The sequence below is a fragment of the Mesocricetus auratus genome, unplaced genomic scaffold (assembly GCF_017639785.1).
Source record: "Mesocricetus auratus isolate SY011 unplaced genomic scaffold, BCM_Maur_2.0 Super-Scaffold_100052, whole genome shotgun sequence".
In the NCBI taxonomy this organism is placed as follows: domain Eukaryota; kingdom Metazoa; phylum Chordata; class Mammalia; order Rodentia; family Cricetidae; genus Mesocricetus; species Mesocricetus auratus.
Window position 1 is genome coordinate 1,136,055 of NW_024429229.1, and position 12,216 is coordinate 1,148,270.

Here is a 12,216-nt window from a genome sequence, read left to right on the forward strand (position 1 = left end):
TGGGTAGAATGTGTGCACTGCTGGGGGATAGAGACTGACCCGGGATCAGTATGTACAATAACTTTATTTTAAACTTCTACAAATGATAAAATTAACACAGTTTGCAGAAAAATACTAAACAAACAAGATATAAGGTATTGAGAGACAGAATCTACTCAGTCCCTGTGACTGAATGAGTAGAATTTAGAACTTTATGTGACACAAGAAGCAAACTACACTTCTCATGGTTACTGTTGTTCCCTGATCTGATATTATCTGGACTAAACTAACATCCAAACATGGAGAGCACTGCTTCAGTTGTGGTATGTAGATCCAATTCCAACTGGAATCTTGGAGATACAGGGAAACATAGATCTAATCCTGATCTGGAGGCCAGAAGACAAACACACCCTTAATCCAGACCTTGATGGGTAAACATGCCACACCCTCTGGTGGGAGACTATAAAGGGGTATGGATACAGGAAGGTCTTGCTCTTTTCCAGCTGGCCCTTGCCTTGCTGCAAGTCCCTCCCTTCACTGGCATTAGCGACTACTTCTCCTGACTTCCAGAATATACTGAAGACCAACGGAGAGGTCCCACTTTCTAGACTGAGTAAGTACTGCGGTCTTGCACTTTGTCTGCACAGCTAGATACTGTGAGACTATCAGGGCTACAGCCCTAAGTCATTCTAAGGAATCTCCTTCATTCATATGGTCAGAGTTTCTTACTATCAGTTCTGTTTCTCTAGGGAACCCTTGTACAACATTTTTTTGATACGAGGGAATAAACTGCTCCAAACCATCCAAGAGTTGAGTAAAATTGTCAAAAGTAGTTACCTGTTGACCTAAGATTCAATCAAGAAAAGGAAATAGTGTGGTGGTGAGATTGCAGCTATCCTTAGAAGCTCAATCTGTCTTCTCTGAAGCTAACATTTAAAATCTGGATAGAAAATTTCAGCAAGACCCAAGTCACCAGCCCCAAAGATTTGGGGATACAGACGAAAGCAGAAAACAAAATTCAAAAATGTGTCTGCGGTGATACATAGTTTACAATTTTTCAAGTCACTGGTCATCAAAAGAGCAAAGCAACCATAGTGCTTAGCTAATGAAGCCAGGCAGACACGTTTCCTCCAAGTGAAAGACCCCGGCCCAGTCTATGGAAAATTCCGTTTCCCCCACAGCTCAGCTGAATAGTCATTTTCTTTTATCAGAAGGGAACTCTGCTCAGGGACACAGGTGTCTGCTATCTGCATAGCCAGCCCAGCAAGACTGGGCAGGCACAGAGACCTAATGTTCTTCAGATAGGGCCAAGGCCGAGACTTGAGTTCCGAGAGAAACCTCAATTGCCCTCGTTCTGAGCCCCAGCCTCATTTAAATTGCCCAATCAGGGTCCTGTAACTAGGCTTCTCGCTTCTGTACTGCGCTTTTTGCTATAAAAGAACCCCTGAGTCCCCAGCTCGGGGCTCTCAGTTCCCGAGACTGAGATGCCCCGGGTACCCGTGTATTATCAATAAAGCCTCTTGCTATTGCATCCAAGCTCGTGGTCTCGTTGTTCCTTGGGTTTGGGTCTCCCTCCCGTGAAAGTCCCCCGCCTGGGGTCTTTCATTTGGTGCGTTGGCCCGGAATGTGAGACCCCCGCCCAGGGACCACCTACCCACTTCTGGGAGGTAAGAATTGTCCGGACTAAATTTCTGTTGTTTCTGTTGTTTCTGTTGTCTGCTGTCTGTCTATGCCTGTTATTTTCTCGCGCCTGCGTTTGTAGTATACAGCTGTATACATTTGTATTTGGCAGCACCGAGGAGGAATTGACGAATTCGTACTCCCGATCGCAGCTCCAGGAGACGTCCTGGTAGCGTTTGGAGTTCTTAAGGACTCGTTTGTTTGGGGCAGATGTCAATCTGCCCCGTTTGTATTTGGAGTCCTTAAGGACTCGTTTGTTTGGGGTAGATGCCTAGGAATCTGCCCCGTTTGTATCTGGGAGTCCTTAGGGACTCGTTTGTTTGGGGTAGATGTCTAGGAATCTGCCCCGTTTGTATCTGGGAGTCCTTAGGGACTCGTTTGTTTGGGGTAGATGCCTAGGAATCTGCCCCGTCTGTTTGGGGAAGTCCCACTGGCCGAGGGATTTTCCATCCTGGTAGGGGACGAGGACGGGAGCACAAGGCCCCCGTCCCCGATCTGAATTTGCTTTTGACTTTCGTCAAAGCCGCGCAGCGAAAATCTGTTTGTTTTTGTTTCTTATCTGTTCGTCCGTCTTAGTGTCGTTTGTCATCGCTCTCGAGAAAATGGGCCAGACAGTTACCACTCTGCTTAGCCTGACCCTTTCACATTGGCAACAGGTCCAGGAGTACGCTCACAACCGGTCTGTCGATGCGCGCAAGAAGCAATGGATCACCTTTTGCTCTTCTGAATGGCCAACTTTTGATGTTGGCTGGCCACGAGATGGCACCTTTAACTCTCAAATTATTTTCCAGGTGAAAGAGAAAGTCACGGATCCTGGACCCCAGGGCCACCCGGACCAAGTACCCTATATAGTTACCTGGGAAGTGCTGGTCTATGACCCTCCTGCCTGGGTGTGCCCTTTGTACACCCAGGAGGTCCCTCCTCCTCCTCTCCCCTAACTCCCTGGCCTCTGGACTGCAAGGCCGCAGGGAGCAGCCCACTCCGGATTCCACTGCCCTGCCCCTCCAGACGGGCCATGATGGCCAATTACAATACTGGCCGTTCTCTGCCTCTGATCTTTATAACTGGAAAAATAATAACCCCTCCTTTTCAGCAGATCCTGTGAGAATGACTGATTTATTGGAGTCGGTTCTTACTACCCACACCTGGGACGATTGCCAACAGCTTTTACAGGTCCTCCTAACTTCGGAGGAGAGACAGCGGGTCCTTCTTGAAGCCCGGAAGAATGTTCCGGGGACAAATGGACAACCTACGCAGCTTCCAAATGAAATTGATGCTGCTTTCCCCCTTGACCGCCCAGACTGGGACTTCACAACTGAGGCAGGTAGGACCCATCTATGTCTTTATTGCCAGTTGCTTGTAGCGGGTCTCCGAGGGTGCCCTACAAATTTGGCCCAGGTAAGACAGATAGTTCAGAAGGCAGAGGAATCGCCAGCTGCATTTTTAGAAAGACTTAAGGAAGCTTACAGAATGTATACCCCATATGACAGGGGTATACACTACCAGATGTATTGAGGGAGACAGAACGCATTTTTTTAATGAAAAGAGAAGCTCAGACAGAGAGAGAAAAGATGGAGACAGAATGTCAGAGGCAGGAAATGAGAGAGAGGGAGATAGCAAGGGACAAGAAGCGTAACAGAGAAATGACTAAACTGTTGGCCACAGTAGTCGCAGAGCAGAGACAGGATAGGTAGAGAGAGGGACAAAGGGGGGCCTCACTTAGAAAGAAGGACCTTTCAGAGACCCAAACCCCCTGCTGGTCCCCCTGGAACACTCCCCTGTTGCCAGTCAAGAAGCCAGGAACCAATGACTATAGGCCGGTCCAGGACCTCCGGGAAGTCAATGAGCGGGTTGAGGACATACACCCCACGGTCCCCAATCCCTATAACCTCCTGAGTGGACTGCCACCTGACTATGTTTGGTACTCAGTCCTGGATTTAAAGGATGCCTTCTTCTGCCTGCGATTACACAAAGACAGTCAGCCACTGTTTGCCTTTGAATGGCAGGATGTAGACCTGGGAATCTCGGGACAACTTTGACTGGGGGGAGAACCAGGAGAAAGCCTTCATGGACATCAAGAAGGCTCTGCTCAGCTCCCCAGCTCTGGGGTTACCTGATCTGACTAAACCCTTTGACAAATTGACTTTGGGGCAGCCTTTGACTATCTATGCCCCCCGCTATGGAGGCGGTCATCAGGCAGCCACCGGGCCGCTGGCTCACCAATGCCAGGATGACCCATTACCAGACTCTGTTGCTGGACAAGGACCAAATTCACTCCGGGGCTCCGGTGACCCTAAACCCCGCCTTGCTACTTCCCCATCCGGGGGAAACAGAGACTCATGACTGCTTGCAGGTCCTGGCTGAGGTCCATGGGACGAGAGCTGACCTCATGGATCAACCCCTTCCCAACCCCGACCATGTCTGGTTCACGGACGGAAGCAGCTTTGTACATCAAGGGGAGCGGAAAGCCGGCGCGGGAGTGCCAGCAGACTCTGGTTTCTTCCGTGACTGGGTCCCACCTCTGTTAACACAGGCTCTGAAGCTGGTGGAAGGTAAGAAACTTACTGTCTACTGGGAAATAGATTTCACAGACCTCCTGGGTTTTGTTGACACCTTCTCGGGATGGACTGAAGCCTACCCCACCAAGCACGAGACAACAAAGGTGGTCACCAAGAAACTTCTTGAAGAAATCTTCCCCCGTTACGGAATGCCACAGGTATTGGGGACAGACAACGGGCCTGCCTTTGTTTCTCAGGTAAGTCAGTCTGTGGCCACCTTGTTGGGGATTGATTGGAAATTACACTGTGCTTACTGACCCCAAAGCTCAGGACAGGTAGAGCAAATGAATAGAACCATTGAGGAGACTCTAACTAAATTATCGCTTGCAGCTGGCACTAAAGACTGGGTCCTCTTGCTCCCCCTTGCCCTCTATCGTGCCCGGAATACACCGGGCCCCCATGGCCTCACCCTTTTTGAGATTTTAACCACCATTCCCTTTGTTCAGTTCTCTGACCAAGATATTTCTGACTGTGCCAATTCCCCCTCTCTTCAAGCTCACCTGCAGGCACTCCAGTTGGTCCAGCAGGAAGTCTGGAAGCCTCTGGCCCAAGCCTACCGAGACCAGAGGAGACACCCTATCGTCCCCCACTCCTATTACGTAGGAGACAGCGTTTGGGTCCGATGCCACCAGGCTAAGAACCTTGAACCCCGCTGGAAGGGACCATACACGGTCCTGTTGACTACCCCTACTGCTCTCAAGGTGGACGGGATTGCTGCTTGGATACATGCCTCGCATGTAAAAGCTGCCTCCCCCTGAGGATCCGGACCCAGGATGGAAGGCTCAGCGCACTCAAAATCCTATAAAAATAAAACTTACCCACTCCTCTCCCTCCTGCTAATAGCCCTCCTCATAAAATTAAACACTGGTGTGGCCTCCAGTCCCCATACCATTTATAAATTAACCTGGGAGGTTCTCTCCCAAGTGGGGGAGGTCATTTATGCTGTCACGGAACCACATGCACTTGGGACATTCCCCATTGCCACCCAAAGGTATGCGCCAGTGGCTCCCACTTTTACAGACGTCGACGTGCACTCATGGACTCCAGAGAAACCACCCCCCGGGTGTGTTGATCAAAGAGCCAGAGAGCAGCTAAGTTCAAAGGACTTCTATGTCTGCCCCCGAGATGGGCGTGCCTGGCAAAAGGCCCAGAAATGTGGGGGATATGACTACTTTTTCTGTGCATCTTGGGGGTGCGAGACCACAGGGGATGCATATTGGAGGCCGTCCTCATCCTGGGATAAAATACAAGTACGCAGAGGCTGGGACAAAGGACAATCTGGAATGATAGGTATGCCTCTTGCCATTTCCTTCACTGCGCAGGGAAAGCAAGCCCCGGACTGGCAGACTGGGTATACCTGGGGTTTGCGTTGGTATCTATACGGGCCAGACAGGGGGGTAATCTTCAAAATCAGATGTAAGGTGGCTCCTGTCAATTCACAGGCCATAGGCCCTAACCAGGTCCTTGCTGATCAAAAGCGGCCTAGCCTACTCCTACCCATGGCTGATACCAGGCCCATGACCCTGCCCAGAACCACAGCCGCTCCCGCACGCAACTTCTCCCTAGGAAGCACTCCCAAACCCACCTCAGGTCCCCCCCTTAAAGGCACGGGAAATAGAATATTAGCCCTGATCCAAGGGACATATGCCACTCTGAATTTAACTCGCCCAGATAAGAGTAAGGAATGCTGGCTTTGTCTGACTCCTTAACCTCTCTATTATGAAGGCTTAGCGGTTGTGGGCAAATATACAAATCAGGCCACAGCCGAGGCTCTTTGTGGGACAGCCATGCAACATAAATTAACCATCTCAGAAGTGTCTGGAAAGGGGCTATGTATAGGTAAAGTCCCCGCTACGCATCAAGGACTATGCAATGCTACTGAGCCTTTGCCCCAAAGTAACCGCTACTTGATAGCCCCCAATGGGACATATTGGGCATGCAATACTGGATTAACCCCTTGTGTCTCCACCACGGTACTTAATACCACCATTGACTATTGTGTTCTGATCGAATTATGGCCTAAGGTAATTTACCACCCCTCTGACTATGACCTGATAAGAACTGGCCACAGTAAAAGGGATTTCGAGATAGTAGAAACCCTTGAATGAAAGATTCCATTCAGTTACAAGAGCAATGGGGGAATGAAAGACCCTGGCCCAGTCTATGGAAAATTCCGTTTCCCCACAGCTCAGCTGAATAGTCATTTTTTTATCAGAAGGGAACTCTGCTCAGGGACACAGGTGTCTGCTATCTGCATAGCCAGCCCAGCAAGACTGGGCAGGCACAGAGACCTATTGTTCTTCAGATAGGGCCAAGGCCGAGACTTGAGTTCCGAGAGAAACCTCAATTGCCCTCGTTCTGAGCCCCAGCCTCATTTAAATTGCCCAATCAGGGTCCTGTAACTAGGCTTCTCGCTTCTGTACTGCGCTTTTTGCTATAAAAGAACCCCTGAGTCCCCAGCTCGGGGCTCTCAGTTCCCGAGACTGAGATGCCCCGGGTACCCGTGTATTATCAATAAAGCCTCTTGCTGTTGCATCCAAGCTCGTGGTCTCGTTGTTCCTTGGGTTCGGGTCTCCCTCCCGTGAAAGTCCCCTGCCTGGTGTCGCGGGACAAAGGCAGGGGGATAACTGTGTGTTCAAATCTACCCAGGGCCACACTAATTTGAGCCACCCTAAAAGATTAAGAGAGCTCATGCCCTTGATCCAAGCAATAGACTGGTATAAACAATAGGAGCGGTGTCTTTCAGTGGTCAGGCTCAAGATTATCTCCAGTTAGGCTAAGAAGAGGCCGCAGTGTAATGCGTGGGGAGAGCACATGGAGCCTGAGGTAGAGGCAAGAGCTAGTGGCTTGGCTGCTTTGCTTGCCTGATGTTCAGATTGAAGCTTGAGTCCCAAAATCAGTCTCTGGTCTTTTATTTTGTGTGTTGCAGGTATCTGAAATTAGGACCTCTAGGTTTAAGAAGAAAACGCCCTACCTATTCATTTTGGAGCCAGGTTAACTGTCAAACTGCCACTAGGAGATATGTCAGAGGACCTGGCAGCCGAGAGCTGGGGCTTCACAGAAGTGAGTTTCCAGAAATTCACCTACAGATGGACCATCAGCAACTTCTATTCTATCATGCGGGAAATGAGGGAAGCCATTGAAAGCCCAACCTTCTCCTCAGGAGCCAGGGACAAAAACAGATGGAGTTTGAAAATACACCCAAACGGGGTGGATGAAGAAAGCGAGGGCTACTTGTCAGTTTACCTAACGTTGCTCAGGTGCCCAAGGAGACCAGTGTGGGCAAAGTTCCAGTTTTGGATCATCGATTCTGAAGGAGAAGAAATACAAGGCATGAAGAGCCCAAGATTCTTCAGGTTCCTAGAAAATCAACAGTGGGGATTCAGAAAGTTCATCCTTCGAGATTTCCTCTTGGCCCAGGAGCCTTGGCTGCTCGAAGACAATGAACTCAGCCTACGATGCAAGGTGACTGTGGTCCAAGACTCCTTCGGCTCCTCTGAAGAGACCACGATGCCAGGGATCCAGGTTCCAAGGTGCACTCTGGCAGATGAGCTAGGAGAGCTGTGGGAGAATTCCTTCTTCACAGACTGCTGCCTGTTGGTAGCGGGCCAGGAATTCTGGGCTCACAAGGCCATCTTAGCAGCTAGCTCTCCAGTTTTCAGAGCCATGTTTGGACATGACATGGAGGAGAGCAGAACAAACCGCATTGAGATCCATGATCTGGAGCCTCAAGGCTTCAGGGCAACGAAGGGCTTCCTTTACACTGGGAAGCCACCGGATCTCCACAGCATGGCAGATGTTCTGCTTGCAGCTGCTGACAAGTATGGCCTGGAGCGTTTGAAATTCATGTGCGAGGACACCCTCTGCAAGGACCTCTCCGTGGAGACTGCTGCCCACACTCTTGTCCTGGCTGACGTCCACAGTGCAGGGCAGCTGAAAACCCAGGCTCTGGGCTTCATTACATCTCATGCTTCTGAAGTCTCTGAGACTTCAAGCTGGAAACAATGGTGGGCTCATATCCCCACTTGCTGGCTGAAGCATACAGCTCCCTGGCTTCTGCTCACTGCTCTTTACTGGAGCCCCTCCCAAATGCCTCAAGCAATCTTAGGATCCTCTTAGCACTGACCTACACTCAATAAGCGGCAGCCAGTATTGTTTCCAAGGTCACCTGGGTAGACTGTGGGACACTGTAGCTTTTTCAGAGAACCTATGGAAAGACAGCATGGGGGCTCAGGCATTTAATACCCCTGGAAATGAGTTGAATGACAGTTTTGGGAAGGGAGAGCACTGCGTTCTGGGATTCTCTACCCAGATGCTGTACTGGTTTGCTTCCATTTCATTGAGTCTGATACTGGGTAATCAGTAGGGTTGTTGGCCCCAAGCACATCCCAACAGGGTTTCTTTGGTGGAACCTGTCTGGATAAGACTGAGCAGAGCATATGATCAAGGATTTAGACCAAATCAGAAAAGAAACATGAATGTGTGCTTACAAGGGACGAGGAAGAGGAAGGAATTCAGTTTTTCTCTCCAGACCCAGTGTGTGGTGACTGTACCATTGACTCATTTGGACGAAGCAGTTGGGGCTCCTGCAGAGGAGCAGTTCCATAAGTTCAGCTGTCAGCATATGAGGGAGACTTCTCAAATTCCTTAACTGCAGATCCAGAGGAATGAAATCCTCCTCTTGTATCTCTGGTTGTATCCATTTCTGTAAACCAAACACTAACAAGTGAATAAAAATTTGACAACCATTTTGTCGATTCTGTGGTGTTTCTGTTTGAAGAAGCCTTTATTAGTTCATCCAGTACTGCTCAGGTTGTGTGAGTTCAGTTAGCATCCTCATGGCTGCTCAACTCACCCAAAGCCTCCTCTACATCTCTCTGTGTTCATAACCATGTATGTCTGTCAGTCTTTTTCTGTCTGTCTGTCTCTTTTATCTCGTGCTCTTTTTTCTCTTTCTGTGAATCTCTGTGATTCTTCGTCAATGTTTCTCTCTCAGTGACACACAGAGTGCCTGTATTTCTGTCTGTATTTCAGCTTGACTGTCTTTCTGTCTGTTTCTCTAGCTCTGTCGCAGAGCATCTCTCTTTCAATCGATTTATTTACCTCCACCAATGCTGTGTTTGTCTGGTTAGAATGAAGATAACTGTATGCATGTCTGTCACCTTGTCACAATCTCATGTCTCCATTAATGGTTTTGTAAGTCTCTCTCTCTCCCTCAAGCTGTGTCTGTCTCATAATCTGTATCACACTAAGTCTCTCTCTCTTTTCCTTCTCTTTCTCTCTTGCTCAGTCTTTCTCTGTATCTTCATCTCGCTGTCTCTGTGTTTGTGTTAGTGTGTGTGTGTGTGTTTGTGTGGGTGAGTGGGTGATTGTGTGTGTGTGTGCAAATCCTGCTGTGTCTCTCACTACCTCTCTGCATGCTTAACTATTTCTACTACATGTGTATGTGTTCTGTAATGTTCTCTCATATTACAAGTGATTTTCTCTGTCATGTGGACTCTCAGGTAGCTCCAGAAGTGAGCCTCATCCTGTGGGGACACAAATGCTTTGTCTCCATTAACTCACCCAAAAAACCACCTACTCAAAATAAAACTACCACCCATGGTGCTTTTGACATGATTAACTATGTGAAAAGCTTCTTTGCTTTCTGCCTCTGTGGCTCCCAGTTACCACAGGAGAGGCTGATCAAACTCTCCAGAAGCAAGCTCAGGACCACAAGTTAGACCACTTTTTTGACAAATGAGGGGCCTTGCAGTGATAGCCTAGCTTCCTTTCAATTGACATTCTTGAGGAAATGTGATCCTGCAACAGAGAAGAGTCTCAGGTGGTACTAGTTATCCACCTGTAATAGGGGCTTTACTGAAGAAGCAGCTTTTCAGGGCTGATATCCAGTTGATTGATTTATCCTCTATGCAGGGTGGGAGAAGCATCAGGGCCAGACTTTCAGGAGACTTAGGCTGGAAAGCACTGAGTGGATTGACTCACTGAAGGTAGTTTCCTTTCCTCCTGGCTTAGTGAGTCCCTCCAGACATCATGAACTGTAGAGCGATGGCAGTTATGGGGAGTATTTTACAGATCATATTTGAAGAGAAGGCATAACAACACCTTTTCTTCAGTAACTATTGAACATATTCTGATATACAAGAGAAAACTCTCACTCTCGTCTTAAAGTTCCTGCAGAGTTAGCATGGGAGCTCAAAATTTGGAGAGGATAGAAAACACCCGTTAAAATAAAAAATGTGCCATGTTTGTTGTTCTTTTTTGCTGTTACCGCACTCAGGATTGTTGTCTTCTAAATCCATCCATGTGACTGCAAATTCACGATGTCATTGTATTCCCGCCTGAGTCATACCCCATTGTTTAAATATACCACATTTTCATTACTCAGTTTTCAGTGGAGGGTTAGCTAGGTTGGTTTCTGGTTCTGGCCAGTACAAATAATACTTCTGTGAGCATAGTTGATAGGTCGAATGTCCATGTGGTATGGTTTTGTATCCTTTGGTTTTATGCCCAAGAGTGTTTATGCTGTGCTTTGTTGTAGATTGATGCCCAACATTTTGAGAAATGGCCACTCATAATTCCACAGTGGATTACAAGTTGGAACCAGCAAAGGAACAGAATTCCCCTTTCAGTATTTCCTCTCCAGCATAAATTGTCATTAATTGTTTTGATCGTAGCCATTCTGACTAATAAAAGATGACATCTTAGACAAGTTTTGATTTTCATTTCTCTGGTGGCTAAGGATATGGAGCAGATCCTCCTTTGCCTTTTGGCCCCTAGAGACTGTAATGTTCAGAATTCTCTGTTTAGCTCTGTATGCCATGTACTCACACATAATTAGATATTCAACATTAAGCAGAGGATAGTCAGCCTACACTTTAAAACTTCAGAGAGTCCAAAAAACATGAAGGGCCCAAATAGGTAAATGCATGGATTCTCCCATCCCCCAAAAATGGAAACAAACAAGGTCTCCTGTGTATATTTGGAACACCGGTGAAGGAAGATGTTGTTGTTAGAATGCAGAGGGTAGAAGGAGACCTGGGCAGATAGCATGAGGGTCTGGCATGCTAAATTTGGGGGAGGCCACAGAGGAATTGAGCAAGGAAAGGCAGACATTGATGGAGAGAGCATTTGTGGGGTTAACCAGAAACTTTTCTCTAACGAAATATCCAGAAATCCACAAGCATAAGCCGTGCTTAAACTCTAAGCCACAGTGGAGAGGGCACCTTAGCAGCACTTGCCGTGCAATCACGTTAATGACTACCTTAAGTGTCATCATAGAACTTTCATCCATTAACCCATAAAGGAAGGTGAAGAGATCCACAGCTAAGCAATGGCCCACCTCGTCGAATACAGTCTTGCAGCAGGAGGTGTGATAATATGAGCAGAGTGGTCAGGTTCCTGTGTCAGAAACAGCTGACCAAAGCAAGAATCAAGTGGGAGGTCCTGGAGTCCAGACTGACACCTCGGGAACCTGCTTAAGACTGAACTAGCCCTTAGCAATGTGGATGACTGTTGTGTGGTTTGGGCAGTTGTTGGGTCCACCACACGGGGAACCAGGATTTACCCCTACTGCATGAACTGGCTTTTGGTGCCCATTCCCTGTGGAGTCATACCTTGCTCACCCTACATACATGGGAGAGATTCTTTGGTCTGCCTCCAGTGATGTCACAGATTTTGTTGATTTCCCATGTGGGAACTCCCATTTCTGAGGAGTGGATTGGGAGTGGGGTGGGTAGAATGTGTGCATTGCAGGGGGATTGAGAGTGAACTGGGATCGTTATGTTAAATAACTTTATTTTAAAATTCGACAAATGATTAAATGAACACAGTTTGTAGAAAAATACCAATCAGACAAAATATAAGGTATTGACAGATGGAATCTACTCAGTTCCCATGATTGAATGAGTAGAATTTAGGATCTTCATGTAGCACAAGAATCAAACTACACTTCTCATGGTTACTCTTGTTCCCTGATCTGACTTTGTCTGGAATAAAC

General features: G+C 47.9%; 1 pseudogene; it reads left to right on the forward strand.

The window, feature by feature from the left end:
• Positions 1-7,238: 7,238 nt before the first annotated feature.
• Positions 7,239-8,325, forward strand: LOC121136153 (annotated as a pseudogene).
• Positions 8,326-12,216: the final 3,891 nt, after the last annotated feature.